The sequence below is a fragment of the Coenobita brevimanus genome, chromosome 4, assembly GCF_032717465.1.
Source record: "Coenobita brevimanus isolate Jiangsu-jjx chromosome 4, ASM3271746v2, whole genome shotgun sequence".
NCBI lineage: Eukaryota > Metazoa > Arthropoda > Malacostraca > Decapoda > Coenobitidae > Coenobita > Coenobita brevimanus.
The window spans coordinates 31,461,457-31,482,972 of NC_136957.1; positions in this window are offsets into that span (position 1 = coordinate 31,461,457).

Sequence of the window (21,516 nt, forward strand, 5' to 3'; positions counted from 1 at the left end):
CAACCTACTGTACTCTGAATGACTGCTAGACTGAGATGGTCCCTCATTATATATATATATATATATATATATATATATATATATATATATATATATATATATATGGCGCCTGCAGTGGGTAATAACAGTGCTCCAGTCGGATTGAGCCGGTGAAGGTTTATATCCAAGGGATGGTTGGGGTTTATTGCTCATGTAATGCCATTCAGGGATGAGTGAGGCTGGTCACTCATCTTAAATGCCAGGACCAACTGCCTAGCCCTGGGCTCCTACGCTTCTCATGGGGCAACGTAGGATTAGATGATGGATGGATAGATGGATATATATACGATATATATATATATATATATATATATATATATATATATATATATATATATAAATCTATAAATCTATCTATATCTATATCTATCTATCTATCTATCTATCTATCTATATATATATATATATATATATATATATATATATATATATATATTTAGGAGATGCAGAGGGTGCTTGATTGTCTGGAGGAGGAAGGAGAAAAAGTGGGATTGGTAATAAATTGTGGAAAGACTGAAATTATTAAAATGAATGTGGAAAACCAAATCGATTGTGTAATTGGGAATAATGTGGTGAAGAATGTAGAAAACTTTAAATATCTGGGAACGATTGTATCATCTAATGGATCATTAAACAATGAAATTGAGGAGAGTATTAGACAGGCTTGGCGAGCTGTTGGAATGTTGAAATCTGTTTGGAATAATAATATGCTTTCGCTACATACTAAAGTGAAAATTTACAAGTCCATGGTTAGACCAATTTTAATTTACGGGCATGAGTCATGGTACAGTACAATTACAACAGATCAGAAAGTATTAGGATTTGAGAATAAAATACTGAGAAGGATTCTTGGGGTAAGGTGGCAAGACAGAGTTACAAATGAAAGAGTAAGGGATATTACGAGAGTGGAACCAATTAATGAATATGTGAGACTGTCTCGCTGGAAGTGGCTGGGGCACATATACAGAAATGAAGGTAGTTCAGTACAAGATGTGCCAGAGTGGACTGCTAGAGGAAGAAGAGGTAGAGGTAGGCCGAGGGAAACCTGGTTGAGGACAATGAAAAAAGAAGCAGGAGAGGAGTGTTGGTGGGACCTGAAGGAGATGGCAAGAGACAAATATTGGTGGAGAGAGTTCATTGAGGCCCTATGCATCCCGTGGAGTGCCACAGGAAATGATATATATATATATATATATATATATATATATATATATATAAGTACAGTAAAGTCGTCTGGAGGTAGCAAGAAAAAATTTTGAAATACGGCTTCTTAGGAGAGCAGTTATCAGATAAATATAGCAACTTCTGGTAAAGGTACTGTTATTTTCTGTTTAAATATACACCTGCATATATTAAGAGTTCTGTCTCATTTCCTGTTACTATGGTCGGCTACTTTTTCTTTTGTGGTGGCTGTTGTTGGTATTGTTGCTCTTGGTGGTTGTGGTGGTGGTGGTGGTGGTGGCACGATTGGTGGAGCGCCCTAGTAGGAGTGCACTGTGGTCGAGGTGCTGCTGTTCCAGTCCAAAAGGTGGCCAGAGATTTGTCTATAATATACTGTAGACGCTACCAGGGGCTTAGGTCGGTCTCCTACCCTTAAGGGAGGTGGTCTGAAAATACGAGATAAAATGACTAATGACAGATCTCTCTCAAACGAAAAATGAACAAGCGCCTCGAAAAGGACTTATGTGCTCCAGGGGGTTTCTGATGTGAGCGTCGCCAACCTCTGTCAACTTTAAGGCCCAGTCTCTCAAAGCACATTTTATACGTTACCCCCCCCCCCCCCCCGCCCCAGCCCACTGTTACTTTATTTTTTAACCAATTGGTACTTCTGATTTTTAACTGGCTTTGATGCTGTAAGTTATAATACAGTATATACTTTCTCTAAATGTGGTGCAAGGGATAATGCAGTACAGGTATTGTACAACCGTCCAGAAATTGTTGGCATGGTGACATATAAATTCTGAACGTTAAATTATTATTATATTTTTAATTGCTCATACGTTGTATTTACCAATTCTGACGCTATTGTGCTGAATAGTAATTAATACATCCATTGTTAAGCCATGCATTAGGCAAGATAAATATTAAAATAGTTCTATTGCAGATATCGCCACCACATTGGAGCGTTATCACAGTACTGAAGTATTAGAACAGTCTTACAAAATAACTTATTAAGGATTCATTAAAGTTACCAGTGTCTAAAAATGACACACTGTCCCTTAAATGCTCTGGACTAGTAATGTTAATCTAGACTCGGGCGCCTACGCTCGGAACGGGCAAAATGGGATGTGACTGTAAAAAGAACTAACTAAAAAAGCGAATAAAGCGCCTCGGACCCGGACGGACCATACGTTGACGACTAAGGAACGGACAAAGGACATTCTTTGGGTGGGAACATGGAATGTGAGAGGAGTGAATGATGAAGTGAAAGAGAGAGAGATTGTCCAGGTGCTTGAGGATGCAAAAGTGGATATATGTGGATTGACTGAAACTAAATGGGAAGGTGAAAGGGTGAGAGAATGGGAATATGGTGTAGGTATATGTGCGGGAGTCAGTGAGAATGAGAGGGCAAGAGAGGGAGTATGTCTGATGATACGCAAGAAGTGGAAGGAGAATATAAGAAAGTATGGAACAGTGGGTGCAAGGATTGTATGGGTGAGGATGAAAGTAGGTATACAAGCATGGGCGATTGTATGTGTGTATGCCCCGACAGAGGATCGAGTGGCAAGAGTGAAAGATGAGTTTTGGGCGAGAGTAGAAGCGTGTATGGACAAGTTTGAGAGGAGCGAGAGAGTGCTGTTGATTGGAGATATGAATGGCAAAGTTGGGAATGTACGAGTGGATGGAGTGGTTGGTCAGTGGGGTGTGCCAACTGACGTAGATGGGAATGGAAGTGCTTTGGTGGACATCTGTGCTGGTAAGGGGTTGGCAATAGCCAACACCTACTTTCGTCATAAGATGATCCACCGGTATACATGGAGAGTAATGAGGAGGATGGATGGTGAACTTGTTGAACGAAAGGCAATGATAGACTACGTGTGTGTGGACGAGCGAATGAGAAGACAAGTGTTGGATGCAAGAGTGTGGAGAGGGTGGGGGAATGGAGTCTCGGACCATCACTTAGTGATGGCCAAGGTAGAGCTGCAAAGAAAGTGGTTGAGGAGACGAAGGGGAAGACAGGAGGAAGCAGCTCCTGTGAGAAGAGTGGAGAAATTGCAAGATAGTGAGAAAATGTCAGAGTATAAGAGCATAGTGGAAGAAAGATTGGGAAGGTATGAGCTAGAGCAGATGGAAGGGGTGGAAGACGTATGTAAGATTTTCACGGAAGAGATAGGCGCAGCGTGTGAGGCGGTTTGTGGAGTGAGGAGGAGATGCAAGGGTGTGCAAGGGACAGCATGGTGGAATGATGAGGTGAAACGAGCTGTGGAACAAAAGAAGAAGGCATATGGTGAATGGTTGGCGAGTAGAGGTAGGGGAGAAGATGAGAGAGAGAAGAGAGAGGTATATGTGAGCAGGAGAAGGGAGGTTAAGAGACTGGTGAGGGAGGGTAAGAAGAAAGTGGGTGAAGAGTTTGGGAGGAATCTGAGTGTCAAATGGAGGGAGAGTAAGAAATTGTTTTGGAAGGAGGTAAAGAAAGTAAGGCAGTATGAAAGGGGAAATAGTAGGGGAGTGAAAGATAGGAATAATAGATTGTTGGTGGAGAAGAGAGAGAAATTGAGGAGATGGAAGGAGCACTTTGAGGATTTGTTGAATGTAGAGAGTGAGAGCAGTGTGATTATAAGTGGTTGGGGAATGGCTGGGAGAAGAAGAGATGAGAGGAGGGAGGAAGAGATCGGTAGGGAGGAAGTAGTGGAAGGGATGAAGAAGATTAAGTTGGGAAAGGCCCCGGGAATTGATGGAGTGTGTGGTGAAATGCTTAGGTATGGGGGTGAGATTGTTGTGGAGTGGATATGGAAGTTGTGTAGATTGGCTTGGGAAGAGGGAAGGGTTCCAGAGGACTGGAAATTAGGTATAATTGTTCCTCTGTACAAAGGAAAAGGGGAAAGAGAAGTATGTCGTAACCATAGGGGTATTTGCCTTCTTAGTGTGACTGGTAAAATATATGGTAGAATACTCATTGATAGGGTTAGGCATATGGCAGAGGAGCTAGTTGGAGAAGAACAAGGGGGATTTAGGAAGGGAAAAGGGTGTGTAGATCAGATATTTGTTCTAAGATGTTTAGTGGAGAAGTATCTAGGGAAGGAAAGGAAAGTGTATGCTGCCTTCATGGACTTGGAGAAAGCTTATGATAGAATAGATAGGCAAGGTATGTGGAAGATATTAAGAATATATGGAGTGGAGGGGAAATTGTTGAGTGCTGTGAAGAGTATGTACGAGGGAGCTAGGGCTACGGTGCGAGTGGATGCTGAGCTGAGTGAGTTCTTTTATCTCAATGTGGGACTGAAACAGAGGTGTGTGATGTCTCCATGGTTGTTTAATATATATATATGGATGGGGTTGTAAAGGAGGTGCAAGGCAGGGCAGTGGATGTGGGGCTGGCCCTAATGAATGAGGGTGAGATTTGGAAGCTTCCGGTGTTGCTGTTTGCTGATGATACAATAGTGTTGAGTGAAGATGAATGGGAGTTGCAAGGTTTGGTGAATGAATTTGGGACAGTGTGTAGGAGGAGGAATCTGAAAGTTAATGTAAACAAAAGTAAAGTTATGGTGTTTGAGAGGAATGAAGTCACAGAGTGTGCAGTGAGGTTGGATGGTGAGGATATGGAGAATGTGAGTGCATTCAAGTACTTGGGTAGTGTGATGAGTAAGGATGTAACTTTGGGGGATGAAGTACGTGAAAGGGTACAGCAGGGAAGAAAGGTTGTTGGTACACTGAAAGCAGTGATGAGAAATAGGGAGGTGAGTATGGAAGTTAAGAAGTCACTGCATGATAGTATTGTGATCCCTACCCTGACGTATGGAAGCGAGGCGTGGACCTTTGCAAGAAGGGAACAAGTCAAGAGTGAGAGCAGTGGAAATGAGTTACTTAAGCATGTGGAGGGACAGGTTGACGAATGAAGAAGTGAAGGAACGTTGTGGGGTAGATGTGGATGTGGTTGAGAAGATTAGGAGAAATACACTGAGGTGGTTTGGACATGTGGAGAGAATGGAGAATGAAAGACTGACTAAGAGGGTGTATGTAGGTGAGGTGGAGGGAGGGAGAGGGAGGGGTAGACCGAGGATGAGGTGGAGCATAGAGGTCGGAGTAGGGTAGAGTCGGCGTGAGAAGGCTCCGGTGAAGCCAGAGAACTGTCAAACGGCCATATTGGTCAAGTCGAGAGGTCACGGAAACACCTACCTGACTTGAAGAAGATTGCTGTGCACTCCTACCTCTATGGCTGTGCCCATAGAGGTAACAGTCCTAATCCTACCTCCGTGGGTGTGGCCATGAGATTATTAAACCGTTAATACCTCCAGCTGTGTGTCCACCTGGTATTCCTCAGGGAGAATGCCAGAAACAAAGTAGACTTCATTCTACCTCTGGTTTTAGTTGCAGTTCAGCTGTGGGTGTCAGACGTTCTGTCCTAAGTTGTAACTCACCATCAAATAACCTAAGTCTCCCAAAATTCCCACCACCTGTGCCGCATTTGGGTGTAATGAAAGAGGAGATAAGAAATCTGACCCATCCATTACATTTCACTGGTGAGTATCGTTAGAGTGAATTATAGTTTGTAGGTTAGTGTGTAAAAATAGATAAATAAATAAATAAAGATAAAACATATTTTTTTCTGTTTGCAACTAAGAAAACACTCCCGCCTGGTCAGCGGAACCAAGTCAGACAGCTGTCAAAGAGGTCGCCGCTATGTTGGTCGAGTCAGGTCTGTCGGCCTCACTCTGACCTACCCTTGGTTAATCCCATATGCCGCCTCTACCTACTCCTACCTCTATGACGTGGAGGGATGGAGTTGAGAGGTATATGAGGGAGGGGGGGGTGAGTTGGGGGAAGGGTAGTCAAATGGTGGGTGACAGAATGACTTGGAGGCGTTTTGTCTGCGGCCACCCTTTGCGGGATTAGGGCGTCGGGCTATAGATAGATAGATTATTATTAATATTATTATTATTGGTAGTAATAGCAGTAGTAGTGGTAATAGTAGTAATAGTTATAGTTTTATGTGGTTCATTGTCAACATTATATACAGAGTTTTAAATTAGAATAAGTTGTTGGTATACCCTCAATAATCCCCTGCAACGAGGGTTATTAAATAGTATTTCTCGATCATGAGCATTACTCTATTACATCCTCCTTCCTCGTCTTTTTTTCTTTCAACACTCAGGAATTTTACTTCAAGCTAACAAACACATGATGCTTTGTTTACCCCAGGAAAATTCTAGCACTCATTGTGTGTGTGTGTGTGTGTGTGTGTGTGTGTGTGTGTGTGTGTGTGTGTGTGTGTGTGTGTGTGTGTGTGTGCCCAGCAATAGCCCTGAATGATTAGCGGTTGGATATATGGACCATATTGCAAGGCATTCTGATGATAGGTCTCTAAGGTATATCGCTTTTCCTGCTTCAGTCACAGTGTAAATTGGAATTAGAATGGTAATGATTGTAAAGATGAGTGTAAAGAACAAATGGATAGCACATGATTGATTCAGTAAAAAAAAAAAATAATTCTATTAATATATTCTGTTATAACATAGCATCATTGCCTATATCATCATCATCTTTATCATCTTCATTCACTCTCATCCTGATCATCATCATCAGTGGTATTTTACAAACTTTATTATAATGGTGAAACAATAAATGATTATACAGATAATAATCTTAGAAATAGTAGCTTCGATCTGTGTTAGAAAACCAGTCTGACGACTCATTTTTGCTTACTTTATTAGTGTTTCCTACTCACGGTTCTATTCAGCTGAGTAAGTATCTCTTCCGCTTGTGTGAGGATTAGTGGGAGATGTATATATCCCAGCCAATTAGAAAAAAATTCGGATAAAATTAATCGTTTTAAGGTAGCAGGAATAAAAGAATAGTCACTAGAGTGAGCGGGTTGAAGCTGAACTGTTTTTCATATTGTACGTCTTGGTAAACAAAATAATGATTACAACCACTTCACTCCTCTGACATACTACAAACTTTGTTTTTGCTAACACCAGACGATGATATCACACCACTATAACCTATTCGATTTCATCTTAGATGAGAATAACCTTAAACTTTTTAAGACTGGCAGCTGATTGGTTGTGTGAGTGCATTTATTAGTAACGAAGTATTTAATTAATTTTATTACAAGGGTTACAATTACCGTTTCTGACTATAAGTTGGCTCAATTATATATATATATATATATATATATATATATAGATAGATAGATAGATAGATAGATAGATAGATAGATAGAGATACAGATATATAGATATGGATAGATAGATAGATGATAGATAGATATAGAGAAATAGATAGATAAATATAGATAAAGATAGATAGATAGATAGATAGATTAATTTAAAGACGAGGCCTTACAAGGTCTATCAGATGGTCACTAGATACATGTAAAATTTTCGGTTCTGCCAAGTCAACATAATGTCCCAGTAATGATGTATAATTTACCTTAATTTGCTTCAACATGATGGAAAAAAATCAAAGATGTCATAAAACTCTGAAAATGTTGATTTTGCAGAATGAAATTTCACATGTATCTGGGCCATCCGACTGACCCTGCAAGGCCTCGTCTTGTAACTAATCTATGCAGTTAACGATACATATATCTGAGCAATCTTATCGTAAGAAATGGTTATTGAAACCCTTGTTATAAAAATTACATTTAATGCATCGTTACTACTGAATGCACTCAGACAACCAATCAGCTGTCAGCTCTCACCTTGAGGCTATTCTCTTCTCAGATGAGATCGAATAGGTTTTAGTACAACCACCACAACCACAACCGCTGCCCATACAGCTGTCAGCACCACTACCACCAATAGTACATTATATTAAGCATCACAACAACCAATGCAACTATCCCACAACTCTCCACAAACATTACTACCACCACCACCACCATCAACACTGCTACCACTAGCAGTACCCCCACCACTATTCTCACTCTCACCACTGCCACTACCACTTCCACCACTGTCGTCACTCCCACTGGTACCACTATTCTCGCCACCACCACTACTCCCACCACTGCCACTGCTCCATCACTAGCCCAACCCCCACACCACCACCTCCACAACCACTACATTCATGACTACCTATCCACTTCCCTAGCCACGACTTCTATTACTACCGCTGTCCCCACACCCCAGACTGCCACTTCTACCACACTTAGCCTCTTCTCTAACTCTATCACCACCTCCACCCCCTCTCTCACTGCTGTAATGTGTATATTTTTCTATATAGCTAGTTGTATGATGTAGCAGTAGGAATGCACAGTGTAACTGTTGGGAATTTTGTTGTGGCAAGATCAGAATATTTGCAAGCACAGCAAAATCTTATCGGCTCTGAGCTATTCTCAGCTGCTGCCCCTCTCTCAAACAGTGGCAGATAAGATCTTATACGACACGCATAGCTGTATTATTCAGCTCAGCAAATCAAGAAACCCGTCTACTGAGTTTGTTTCAGCATCTGCATCTGCTTCATCTTCCTACACTTGTTACAAAACTGTGGCAGTGGAGAAAGAAACCAAATTTGTTCCTGCAGTCTAACAAGTTTATTACATTCTTACATACTCTGCTGCTCCCGGAACCCTGACGTCGGTGTCACGCCTTGCAGTGTCTTCTCCTGGGACTCTTTTCTGGGATTTATCATATCTCGACATTCATTGGCCTGTGGAGTCTTTTTTTTTTTTTTTCTGACAATTTTTTACCATTTTTCAGTGGCCAATTCAGCAGTTCATTGTCATTCTCCTCACAGCCAGGCTGAGCCAGCTTCAACCACTCAGCTTTTGAGTCACCCCTATGCCTGAGGTGACGGTGCTGTGACGTCATCCCTCCACACCCATCCCCCCTAGCAACGTGACACCACCTTCTCTTCACACCGAGGACCGTTGGGGAATCACAGCCCCGAGCCAGCTCATCAACGGTGTGTGTACAGCTGTGTGTACGTGCCTGTGTGTGTACATGCCTGTGTGTGTACGTGTCAGTGTGTAAGTGCCTGTTTGTGAACGTGCCTGTGTGTGTATGTGTACTCTTCGTATCAGTTGAGCGTATGGACGTAGGCTACTATCTACACAACTTGTCCTCTATATTCCCCACTCTACACCCTCTCTGACCTTATTATGAGAATGTAAGGTTTGTAAGATTTTGTGGGAGTGAAACCGTTCAGTGCAGAACTTAGTCGTAACTGTTACCCACCACAAAACAATTTATCTCTGGACTACTACTAATTCTTCGGCATATCTACGATTGTGTTAACGCAGTTTTGTTTATCACTGTACTGAAAACATCTTTCCCAGTTCATCTCTCGTATTTGTAACTTTTTCCTTCCTTGCCTTCCCGTTCATAAGAACTCCTCACTTGTAAATATTCTCTTTATCTATATCCCCTTTCTTAATTGTTATTGTACACTCAAAGACAAAGGTCGTGTTGTGAAATTTGGTGAAAATATCTGCTGAAAGGCCCAAGTTTTGGTGCACACTGCTTTGCGTTATACGGACATGACTTGCCATTTGCTTCAGGCGACGAACATGTGAATGTGAGCATATTTTTGGTAACTAAGCGAAACTTATCTATATATTGTGTTTTGCGACTCTTATTGGTAGGCTATACATGAATGGTTTCTCATGTGTTCTCTTTTTTACGGCCATGTTAGCAACACTGCAATCCAATTACCTAAAAAACTGTTCTGTAATTAGTTCTCTATTTATTTAACTTCTACTTAACTAAAGTTGATAAGTATGAGCTGTGATTGCCATTATCAATTAGTTATAAAAAATGTCCAAACTATATTGCATATTAGGACAGAGTTACTGTATAATGATAATCGAATGTTTTGTACTGAATGGCGAAACGAATCCCACAGGCTGGAGTTCGAACACGTAACCCAATAGACCGAAGTGTACACACAACTACAATATTTGTGTGCTTCATTGTAGGTGCAATGCGTCTCTTACGACGCACTGCTTGCACGTTCTGCCTTCCATCATTGTGTTTATTACTTGATCCTGTAGTGGTGTGGTAACACGAGGGAGACATGAACGAAGGCCGTTCTTCATTGTGCCTTCCTCCCGAAATCGCGTAATCTACTGTACCTTTGTGCGGTTCGGCTTAAACCGGATGTTTGCAGTCAGAATTCTCTCCCCATAACTAAAGGTAGATCCTGTCCTTTCATTTCCCAGGTAATTGCATGCTTGTTGCTTTCCCTCTATATCAAGGAATATTACATGTGTGCTTGACATTTTCTGGTAAGATGTAACGGCCAGGCAATCATCGCTGGACCGAATATGGTTCGAGTTTCGTCCCTTGGACGCAGATGCTTGAGGAAGTCAGGCTAGCCAACCACGAATATGTTACTGTGTTGGAGCTCTCAGAAATTTTTTCACGTGTTACATTTAATCTTTGGACAAAACAGCGACACGACTTTTGTCTTCGACGGCACATAATAGTTTATTTTTAAATGAAAAATTTCCTTTCCCTCGTAGTTACTTGATTTCTTTTTCTTTTTTTTGTTTAATTGCGCCTATTTCTTCCAACTTAATTATTCATAAAAGTCCCTTACTTTAAGAAGTTACATTCAATGAAATTGATGACCCATCTTCGTCCGGTGATGAAATTTAGTCAGGTTCTACTAAGGTTGAGCACTAATGATAATCATACCCTTTTAAGATGCGTGAAATCTTATATTAAACCAGATATTGCCCCATCACCTGAGTCATCAACTATCGCTTCAAGTCAAACATTTACCTCTCTTGCCTGAACTAATCCTTCCATTGTGGATATATTTTTTTTCTATTTCCTATCTCAGTACTTCACATATTTCTCATTTCCTTTTTGATCGCTCCCAATATTAGTATTGCATCTGTAACTGAAATTAGTTTTCTTAACACCATTCCTACCACTTTAGTTCTACGTCTATCACTATGGCTGCTCAGCGACAAAATGAGCCTGTTTCACAGACTATAATCTTGGAAGATGTATCACGTCCAAAATCATAGGTATGAATCCTGCAATTACTGTTTGTGATTTAATTAGTGAAGTCAGTCTGCAGTTCTTAACAAAAGACTTACAGCAGACAGTGCTACGATGGCACACCTCAAAGGCAAATTATCTTAGATATAAAGGCAATTCAAGAGCAGGTTTTCTTGTAAGATCTAAATTTCTGGATCAGTCTGGTACGCTTCATAATTACTATGACAAATTTATAGAGTTCATCTACACCCACACTAAAGCTGGTAGTCTGATGAGTATTAACAGACTGTTGCAAAATATGTGACAGGATAAGTACACCCCTCCAGAGACAAATTGCTCGAAACAGCAGCAGTGGCCTCTGCCACAGGTACTGAGCTTACAAACGTCCTGCAAAACAGTCAGTGGTAGAAATGAAGAATGGTAAAAGCCAGTGTACCTTTGGAAAATGTGGTACTGCTATTCTGCTGTCTACAGTTCCTAAATCACCTTAGTAAAGAAGAATCGGACACTGGGTTAGAAATTCAGCATTCTCCCGGTAATGACTTATCTTTGTCAGCTAGACAGATAGACGAGAAACTTGGTGTTTCACCAAAACAGCCTGTCTGCGCAGTTCACCCACCCACTTTTCCTTGCTTTCGCCTGTCACTGTCAGAGTCAGGGACATGTTTCATACCCACCCACACTCTAAATAACCACTCAACGAAACGTTCACCGTTCATGTTGCATGCAGCACCTGCGTCACAAGATAGATCCTCTCATGACTGTGCCAGATCTCAGGGTAGAACTATAACAGTTTGTTGGCACTGGTGTTCCGGTCGTCGAGCAGTTCACTGTTATAAGAGACTTGTAGATGAACGCGTTCACGGGCGTGATAGTACACTACCGTCCAGTAATCTGCACAGTAGCAACCTTCACGGTCACGTGGTAATAGGTGTTGCTCCAACCGTAAGAGTCCTCATCATTCTACCAGCACGTGTCGTGTCTTTACCAACAAACAGTAGGGGGAAACCCCAAGCCGAATCAAAAGAACCCTCCACATTACTAATTAATAAGCCTGAGCTACTTGTTAATGAGTTCCCCCTACAGCAGTTTCGTTAGAGGGGTTCTTACATAATTTTCTATGTATTCTAGGAGTGTTGTGAACTTAATATCTGAATTTCCCCTTGAAAATATTAAGAGCACGAGACGTGCTTGGATACTTGAGCCACCTGACGTTTGGCTTTGTGGTGCTGACGGCACAGAATTTAACGTGAAGAGTAAAGTAACTCATGAACTACAACTTGATGATTTAGTAGATCCCTTAACAATTGAATTCAATATCACAAATAAACTTCGATATCCTGCAGTTGCTTTGACTGGTACTGACAACATGACTGAACATTCTATTAATTTAATACCCATTTGTAATAATATTAAATGGTTTCTATGTACCAGGTATGGGCTACCCAGATCCTGTCATTTCATAGGTAAATTCGGTGACACTGGCTACAGAACTTCTGTTTCACAGCCGCCAGTAGACGGTAATGCAGAGAAAGTTGTTGCAGTATCACATGACGTCTCCTCTAGCAGTGACTCAATGGTCGACTCATCCACGTCTCAGTTAACTCCCTCAAAGAGTTAGGATGATATTCTGCAACACGCAGATATAAAGAGGATGGTTACAAAACAGTGCATGGGTTTGTTGCTGCACGACTTCACGAAAGTCTCCGTTCGAGTTGTACTGTATGTGCGAAAGAAGGAGAGGATGCCTTAATTTTACGTGTTTAACTTCCGAGTCAGCCCTGAGTTCGATGCCACAGAATGGTCTGTGTTATATTTACCTACTAATGTCACCAATGCTCCATTAAATGTTAAAAGCCATACAAAGTTTGGCAACTTTCTGGTGAACCCTTTGGCCGTGATGGTGTGCCAGGATATACCGTACCATTCTCTGTTACTGCTAAGGATGATGATGATGATGATGTATATAGCACTGAAAACTCTACAGAGTCTGCTACCACTCCTTCAGCTGTCGTTGGCGCTGATGTAGATGCTGCTGATTTCAATGAACATCACATAAATCACAATTAATTGATCTTTTGCAGACTTTTACGAGTAGAGATATTGTTGCCCTTCCTAGTGGACCTATGCGAAAGACGACTCTTGTATAACATACCACTGAAAGGTTCCCGGTAATTAGCCAGTAATGTGCCAGCATATAGACTATGCCATAGCCAGCATGCAATGGCCAATAACCTCTTTCGGGATATGCTTGAAGACGATGTCATCGAGCACTCTGGCAGGCTGTGGAATTATCTGCTCTTCCTTGTCCAAGCGAAATGAAGTGAGATCAGAACCGAAACTGACTGCTGTAAAGTATATTCAGTCACTGTAGCAGACTATGCCCACAGCCAGTCGTAATAGATATACTGGAATTACTTTGCATGAATAACTGTTTTTACTGTCTCTTGATCTACTTAGTGGTTGCTGGCAAGTAGAAATGGAAGAGTCATCTCGCCCTATAGCTTCATTCAGTACCCTTTCTGGCCACTACCAATTCAAAAGATTCAATTTGATCTTAGAAAAGCCCCCTCACTGTTCATGAGGCTAATCCATTCTGTATTCATTGGTGTGATTGGTCATTCACTTTTCGCTTACCTAGATGACATCAGTATTGTAAATCAGTCCCTGAACATTTCGCAAAATTACGGCAAGTTTTTGATCGTTTCAAATGGAAAGTCTGAAAGTCAAGTTCAGTAAACACAATTTCCTGCGTAAGAAAATTCCTTGGACATGTGGTTGATGCTGAGAGGCTTCATACCTCAGATGAATATGTTAAAGCAGTTGTTACTCTAACTTTCCAAAACCAACCAATACGACGACGTAAGGAGCTTCCTTGGACTGAATGGCTACTATCGGCGATTTATTCAAGGTTATGCACAGATTACCATCCCTCTCACTAAATTACTTAAGAGAAATGAACCTTTTCTTTTGACTCGTGACCAGTCTCGTGCCTCTGAAACACTGAAGACAGTTCTTGTTCAATGTTCCTGTCTTGGCATTCCTTGATTATAAGAAGCCTTTTCTCCTTTGTTACAGACGCATCTGGTGTAGGTCTAAGTGCAATATTAATGCAAGTTTATCATTCAACGAGGAAACGTGTAACAGTTTATGCTAGTCATGCCCTCAATGCTGCTGAACATAATAGTTTTTGCAGCTGTTTGGTCTCTCAAATAATTAAGGGATATAATTTATGGACATCATGTTCATATCCAAATTATTCAAAAACGACTTTGTGACTTAAAGGAAAAAAATCTAACATGGCGTCCAGCACGATGGTCAGTTATTACCTAGAGCTTTAACTCAGCCTCTGAGTACGTGCCTGGTAAATTTAATGTGTAGCAGCAGATGGTATTTCACGTAACGTAGTTGCAGTCTAACCATACCAACCTAGTGACGTTCCTTGCACCACCATTTCCTCAGATGTCAATGGTTGCCAGTACACAGACCGTCTGTGGTCTAAGGTTCATTACTTCTTAGAATCAGAAGATGCCTCATCCTTACCTATTCTGCCAGTTCCAGCATATAAACTAGTTTAGGACAACGATATTTTGTATAGGAAGACAGCCCTTACCGGTAGGGACTTGCCTGGTGGAGAGGTACCTAAACTCGTTGTTCCCACTAATTTGATTCCTTCACTACTCTACATCATTCACAACACACCTCACGCATCCCATCCGGGTAAGATCAGTACATGAGGCAAGCACGTGTTTCATTTTAGTGGCCTACAGTGCACATGGACAGCATCTTTCATTGTGATTCCTGTTTCCTGTAATTGTCTTAAAGGGTTAGCTGGATCACCTGCTCCACTTTTGCAATCTCCGGTTTCTTCACTTCCATGGAAAACCATTTCAGTTGATTTCCTTATGATACCTCTTACGAAGTCTAGTACAACTTACTTTTTTTTGTAGCTGTTGATCATTTCTCACGATACTGTGTTATCATGCATCTCTAAAATAAGACTGCTTAGAGTGTCGCACGTGTCTTCATTGATCATGTTATTTGCCCATTTATTACGCCATCAACCATAATTACTGATAATGGTTCTGAGTTCAACAAGTCTCCTTATTTAGATTTATAAGCAGTATAACATCACGAAGTGTAATGTCATTTTGCCTCATCCTGCCTTCAGCTGCCTTGTAGAGAGACAAAACGTAAGGTGTCACAATGACTGAGGTATTAAGGTTCTCAGAGCACCTGTTAGGATGAATGGCTGCCACGGTTTGCAGCTTCTGTCAACAGGTCCATTAACAAATCTATTGGTGAGACCATGTTTTGCATTATATGGATGTAAGAAGTCTTTGCCCTATTCGCTGTTACATTCAAAGCCTAATCTACTTTATAATCTAAATGGCTATGTGCATTTAAGACTGTCAGACATCCAGAAAATACACCAGTACATAAACCAGTACATAAAGGTTAATCTGGTGTTGTCCAAAGAGGACATCGCCAGCATAACTCTGCCTCACCTATCAGTACTGATGTTGCATTTGGAGAGTTAGTTTTTCCTCGTTTCGCACACTCGCACTTTTAAGCTGGATGGCAAGTTTACGGGCCCACATCGTGTGTTATCCAGCAGCGGTAACAAATTTGAGAATAAAGACATCATTCGAGAATAAATGAGTCTATAATAATGATCTTAAGAGAACTTCCAGGTATTTCGAATGGGAGGAAACTCAGGAAATGCATCTTCCACAGCCTCGCCTCCTTCTACAGGACCTCCTACAACACATCTTATGACTCCTTCCTCTTGTTCTTTTGTTGCCTCGTCATCACCTTCTATCCCACCTGTTAACTAGTATAGACAAATGCTTCGCTCTGTGGCTGCCCCATTGTTTCTTGTGTTTCTTCCTCCTCCTCTCAGGACCACTTCATTGATTTAAACTTTAATCTGGATTCCTTTAATAGATAAGATGTTGTGACGAGTGTACACAGTGTCGGAAATTGTCCTGGTGCCTTCCAGCATTTCCATTTACTAAGTAAATCTTGGACACAGATTTCCTCTTAGGATATGATTTCAGGCCAGAGTCAAAGGATCGCAGATACACAAGTCTCATCTCAACATTTATAATTATATCCCGTCACCAAGCCAGTAGATACAAGACATTTTGTGCATACAGTAGTTACAAACTCAGTACTTGGTTCCCCTATTGCACAATTACAGTAATTCTGCACATTCACTTACACAGTGGGCACAGTTTTAGGTTAAGGACAATGAGGCTACTCGTCTGAGCTGGAATCCTGACCCCAACCGCCAACACCCTTCCCCATCTTAAACTCATTGCCTCGTTTTACCATGACCAGCTCAACTTAGAGCTGTACTAGACACTTCGAAACAGTTTAAATAAGACCCCAACAGTACAGACAGTTTGACCTTTAAGAAACAAGTTAGCTACAGCAGTAACAGTACTCGGAATATTAACCTTGGTAAATATTTGACCACGTGAATAAAGGAGACTGTCCTACTTCCATCACGTGACATACAGCCTTACTGGTGCTTTCTGCATTTGCTTCATCCCAGGGTGATGGGGATGGAGATGGGATCCTCCACCAGGGGGTATTGGTAAAACCCCAGGGTGAAGTAATGTTAATGGACGGCGTCATCTCCCATGGCTCAGGGTGCTAAACGTTCATCATAAACTACTAGATAATATTGTCAAACATATGAATGAAATGGGTACACAACTGAACAAGATTTCTGATGTCTTAGTAAAACTGGATGATAAAACTAATATTGTTACAGAAATATTGTATATCACCTTCCATTTGCACTCAATGTGTCTCTCTCTTTAGACATTAATAATGAAAGTTGAAGATTTTGTTCACCTATTAGTAGATGCTGTCAGTGGCCACATTACTGTAGACCTTGTTCTAATGTCAGATCTTCGTTCAGTCTTGGAATGGGCTTATACTAACTTTAGTCTTGATCTTGTCTTCCAGTTCTCAAGCATAGAATTGAACTATCTTGTATTAGAAACTATTATCCTTCCACGACTATCTAAGTCCATATCTCTGTTCATCCCTTAGTCACCCTTGATCTCTTTCAATTATTTTTTTTTTATTTTTAATAACAGAACAGAGGAAGGAAAAACAAATGAATAAAAAAAAAAAAAAAAAAAAACATGCACCAGATTACTGGTGTCTTCTGTTCATAAAATATCTGTAACAGTTAGACTTGAACAAATGTAGGTTGAAGTTTGGAGGGAAACAACTCTGGGGAAGCGAGTTCCAGAGAGATGCAGTTCGGGGAATGAAAGAATTCTGATAGGCAGAAGTTCTGCAGTATGGCTGAGTGACATTCCAGTCATGGGCGCTGCCAGATGCCAGTGTAGCACGATGGAAGGCATGGAGAGGTAGCACAATGGGCGCAACTTCGTCTGAGCATTTGCTATAATAATATCTGTAAAATAATGCAAGGGAGGCAACATTCCTTCTTACATGGGAGGGAGGCAGTTTGTTAGGAATAGCAGGGTTATTAATAATTCTAACAGCTTTGTTCTGAATTTTGTCTAGTTGTTTTGAATGCAACCTCTCCACATCCATTCCACAAGGGTGAGCAGTATTCAAGCTGAGAGCACACATGACTCTTATAAATTATAGCTAACTGCTCGTCAGTGAAGAAGTTACGGACTCTGTACAATAATCCAAGTTTCTTTGAGGCGGTTTTAGCAAGTGATCTGACATGAGAGGTCCAGCTGAGGGCATTGTTAAGCGAGACGCCGAGAATTTCAATACTTTTGGAAATGGGAATATTTGTAGCATTGAAGGTAATATACGATTCTGGCAATACCTGTCTATTAGTAAATTGTATATATTTAGTTTTACTAGCATTAAATGAGACAAGTTTATTTTGTCCCCATTAACTGATCGTGGATAAGTCTTGATTTAAAGAGATGGCTGTACTGAGTTGAAAGTTAGAGATATCAGACTTTGTAAATGGATGTCTGAGTGTGAATGAACTATGAAGTGTTGAATCATCTGCATATGAATGGATGGGATTGTGGATGACCAATAAGAGATCATTAATGTGAACGAGGAACAGCGTTGGTGCCAGAACCGATCCCTGCTGCACGCCGATGTTAATTGAGTGGAAATTGGAATATACATCATCTACTTTTACTCTTATTTTTCTGTTGCTGAGATATGAGGAAATCAAAGGAACAATAGAGTTTAGTCCATAGCTCTTCAACGTTTTCCTATGTATACTGTTCATTGCATCTGTATACTCTTGAATTTTTTCTTCTCCTTCACGTTTTATTTTTTTCTAGTAAGAGAACAGACGAAGGAAAAACAAATGAGTAAAAAAAATTCATACATCAGATTACTGAAGTCCTCCATTCCTACAAAAAAAAAAAAAATCTGTAACAGTTTGACTTGAACGGAAGTAAGTTGAAGTTTGGGTGGAAATAACTCCAGAAAGTGAGTTATAGAGAGATGCAGTTCGGGGAATAATAGAATTCTGATAGGCAGAAGATCTGCAATATGGCTGAGTGACATTCCAGTCATGAGCTCTGCCAGATGCCCGCGTAGTGTGAGGGAAGGCATGGAGAGGTGGCACAAGGGACGCAACTTCGTCTGAGCATATGCCCTAAAAGTATCTGTAAAATAATGCAAGGGAGGCAACAGTCTTTTTTACTTGTGGGGGAGCTAGTTCTTTTGTAATAGCAGGGTTATTAATAATTCCAAAAGCTGTCTTAGCGCAACCTCCCCACATCCATTCCACAAGAGTGAGCAATATTCTAGTTGAGAGCGCATATGTCTCTTATATATTATGGTCAACTGCTCGTAAGTGAAGAAGTTACGTACCCTGTACAATAATCCAAGTTTCTTTGAGGCGGTTTTTGAAAGTGATCTGGCATGAGAGGTCCAGCTGAGGGCATTGTTAAGTGAAACACTGAGAATTTCAATACTTTTGGAGATGGGAATATTAGTAGCATTGAAGGTAATATACGAATCTGGCATTATCTGTTTATTAGTAAACTGTATGTATTTGGTTTTACTAGCATTAAATGAGACAAGGTTGTTCTGTCCCCATTCACTGTTCTTAGTTAAGTCTTGATTTATGGAGATGGCTGCACTGAGTTGAGAGTTAGAGATATTAAACTTTGTGAATGGGTGTTTGAGTATGAATGAAGTGTGAAATATCCAGTCGTCTGCATATGAATGGATGGGATTGTGGGTGACCAATAAGAGATCATTAATGTGAACTAGGAATAGGGTTGGCGCCAGAATTTATCCTTGTGGCACGCCGTCGTTAATTAAGTGGAATTTGGAATATACATCATCTATTTTTACTTTTATATTTCTGTTGCTGAGATCAGTGGTGGATCCAGGAATTTTCGTTGGGGGGGGTCTGATTCGCTGATTCAACCAAAGACTTGACGCGACATACTAATATTTCAATATTGAAATTGCCTCTTTATTCAATGATGCATGGCCGGTGGGGGAGGATGCATCCCCCCATCCCCCCCCCCTGGATCCATCCCTGGCTGAGATATGAAGAAATCAGAGGAACAAAAGACGTTAGTCCATAGCAAGGGAGTTTGTACAGCAGGGAACGGTGCCACGCTCTGTCGAAAGCTTTAGAAATATCAACGGCTAATGCATGAGTTTCTCCATGTTGATCAATTGACTGATGGATGGTATAAGTCAGGAGATTAAGTATATCGCAACGAAAACCATATTGTCTATCACTAATATAGTTGCTGGATTAAAGGTGTTTAACTATGTTTATTAATTACAGTTTCATATACTTTACCAAGAGAAGACGTGATAGCTATGGGTCTTTAATCAGAGGGGTCAGAGGAACGTCCTTTCTTTGGAATTGGGTGGATATTGGCTTCTTTCTATGAATTAGGGAAAGAAGAAGTACTTATGCATAATCTGAATAATTTGGCTAGAACAACGGCAAGTTCTGGGGCGCACTTTTTCAAGCCAATTGGAGGAATTCCATCTGGGCCAGGAGCTTTGTTGGTTGGTAAATTGTCTAGGATGGATTTTACGTATCTTGTGTGTATTTTAAGTGGAGCAATTTCTGGAGAGTCAAGTTCTAGTGCACAGCTGTTCTGGCTGACATCCTACGGTAAAAGGTAGAATTTCTGGCAAGTATACGGGCAAGGATATTCGCTTTACCACGCGGGTCATTTGTAATGTTGCCACCTGATGATTTTAGTTGGGAAACGGGTGATGACTTGTTAAAGTTATTATCGAAATTATTCAGAGTTAGCCAGAATATTCTATTGTCATTAGGATTGTTAAGTATTTTTTATGCTTGCTTTTGAAGAAAGTTTGATTTAGCAAGATTTATTAATGTTTTGCATGGTGTCCAGCAATTTTAAACTGACAGAGTGATTCAGATTTTTTTTTAAATTTAAGTAAGAGTTATATGCTAATGACTTTTGGGCCGTTGCTCTGGCACAAATGATTTCAAACCATTTTGGAGAGTTTGATTTTTTGGTGAACTGCTGAATTGGTATGAATAAATCCATATCAGCTTGTATTAAGTCATTAATGTGGGCATTTGTCCCGTCTGATGTCATACATTCGTGTTCGCCATTTACATAGTTCCTTCGTCATTGTCCTGAGTTCCTCTTCAGCGTCCTCCCTATCAGTTCTGCTCCCCGTGAGAATGCTCTTGTCCGTAATCTTTTAATCCAGACTGTTTCTTCCGCATGTTCCCTCACACCTGCTCCAAACATACCCGTTTTCCCACCTCACTTTGGGCCGTGTGCACTACTTCTATTTCCGTGATCCGTTATTTACCAGTTTTACCTGTCCGAACATCCGTGTCAAGTCACTCGAAGTTTCTAGTCTTTACATTGCTCCAGACTAATGTTCCACAAAATCAGATTTTCTTCCTACATACCTAACAAGCCAACATCATGCCACTCGTTCTCATAATTTCGAAATATTTGTGCTGATTAGTATCCCTTCCACTTTCCTCACTGATGATGTAAATACTAGTATTACCTCTTCTCAGTTGGATATGATTGATTGCCTAAACACCTCTGACTTTATGAACTTTCAGTGTCATTTCCTTCATAACACTTTCTTGAGCCCTCATTTTGTGTACCCTCCTATCGTGTTCAGCCTTGTAATATTCCAAATCAAAATATTCTTTGTTCTCTGCTCTGTCAAACGTATGAGGAAAAATAAAAAAACTCAATCAATTCTGGATTGCTAGAAAGTTAGTCACGCCGCGAAAAAGTGAAATCTGTTGAATATCGAAGTGATGTGAAAAATACGCTGCCTGATCCTGGATTTGAGGTGGTTTACAGTTGGGACATGACAGCATCCCTGTTACAAATGCACTTGCTTATCTGTG